The following is a 1,882-nucleotide window of genomic DNA, read 5'->3' on the forward strand; positions in this document are numbered from 1 at the left end:
CACACACACACACACACACACACACACACACACATTTCCTATGGTAACAGACAAATCAGCAAGAGTGGGTGATGAATTCACATCTTTAAACACTGGATCAAACTGATTTCTTATCTTTCAGAAACATGAATCTATGCCACAGTTTTTCCCTGACAGAATTATTTCCCCAACAGCTGCTGGACCTCAGCATGTGACGAAGCATTATTATGCTCCATTTCCACATTGCACATAAAAGGAGAATATTCTCCTTCAACGCATTTGCCTTTATGTAATCCATAAGTTCTTAATCCCTCACTGAATGCACAATTAGTTTATGTGATTGTTTTAGCAACAAGACTCTTCCCCTTAAAGTCCCAGGGCACTGTCTACACCATCAGTTCTCAACCTGTGGGGCTCAACCCTTTCGGGGGTCACATATCAGCTGTCCTGCATATCAGATATTTACATGGTTATTCATAACAGTGACAAAATTGCAGTTATAAAGTAGCAACAAAATGCTTTTGTGGCTGGGCTCAGCATAACATGAGGAACTGTATTGAAGGGTCAAAGCATTGGGAAGGTGAGAACCACGGGTTTACATCCTGTCGTGATCTCCTTAATCCCGTGCCTGTTCAGAGAGTTTGCCCTTCATTTCCCCTCTGTTAATGGAACACACTCTCCTCCACAGAATGTGTGCTCCACCCTACTCTTGTTACCAGGGTAACTTTCCAGTTTCATATAGTTCCCTGCTAGTTGTGCTAACTGGAAATAATGCTTAAAAAAAACAAAACAAAACAAAAACCTTTATATTGCCATCCTCCAAACTGCACGCCTCCTGTGATCACTACCTTTGCAAAGCTCAACACTTTTATTTTAAAGAATTCTTTATTTTAGGTATATGAGTACACTGTAGCTGTCTTCAGACACACCAGGAGAGGGCATCAGATCCCATTACAGATGGTTGTGAGCCACCATGTGGTTGCTGGGAATTGAACTCAGGACCTCTGGAAGAGCAGTCAGTGCTCTTAACTTCTGAGCCATCTCTCTAGCCCTCACATTATCTTTTTTTTTTTGTCCATAGATCTTTTTTATTTATGCTTTACATTAAAAAAATAATAAATCCCAGGATTTTCCCTCCTGTATGTCTTGCTTCCTCATTGTCGATGATACCAGCGGAGGTTGTCAGCACAATGAAACCAAACTGCCGTGATGGAAGCAGGTTCTACTGCCACTTTCTAGGTCTTTGAGTTGAACATCAAACCTAGGGCTTATAATTTCACACTTGTTCAGCCTTCCTGTGAGCTTCACAAACATCTTCCCAGCTCTGTGATCATCAATGACCTCGAATTCACCAATATAACCACACTTAATCACTGTCAAGAACCAAACGATGACTTTAGGATGTGGCCTGATAAGGACCTGCCGTCTGCCTTTCTTCTCAGCGTTGTTGATGCTCCTGAGAGCATCTGCCAAAACATTCATTTGCTCCATGATGACTGGGGTAAAGGGATGGTGCAGATACAAGACAGATGAACATGAAGCTTCACAGAGCAACTTAAACATTCTTTAAGTTGCAATAAAAACTTTTTAGAGGATGTGTTTGTTCATTGGTTGCTTTTCCTATGGATATGCAGTTTCTGAGCCCATCAGGTTATGTCATTGAAATAACACAGGAATAGAAACATTCTGGCTGTTACCTCCCAAAAATCACTAATAATTTGCTAATTTGAAAACAAATAAGATGGCTGGGGATGCAGCTCAGTCTAGCTTGTCCAGCAAATGCAAAGCTCAGAGTTCAAGTCTCAGCACCACAGAAAAAATGGCTACGATGACACATACGTTCAATCTCAGGACTCATGAGGTGAGCGGGAGCTGGAAGATCAGAGATTGAGGCCATCCTCGG

General features: G+C 41.7%; 1 pseudogene across 1 annotated transcript; it reads right to left on the reverse strand.

Moving 5' to 3' along the window:
• Positions 1-1,078: 1,078 nt before the first annotated feature.
• On the reverse strand, positions 1,079-1,470 carry LOC308423748 (small ribosomal subunit protein uS8-like; annotated as a pseudogene). Its single transcript has one exon. The product of its transcript is annotated as a small ribosomal subunit protein uS8-like (transcript).
• Positions 1,471-1,882: the final 412 nt, after the last annotated feature.

Source organism: Micromys minutus (genome assembly GCF_963924665.1).
Source record: "Micromys minutus genome assembly, chromosome: 8".
Taxonomy (NCBI): domain Eukaryota; kingdom Metazoa; phylum Chordata; class Mammalia; order Rodentia; family Muridae; genus Micromys; species Micromys minutus.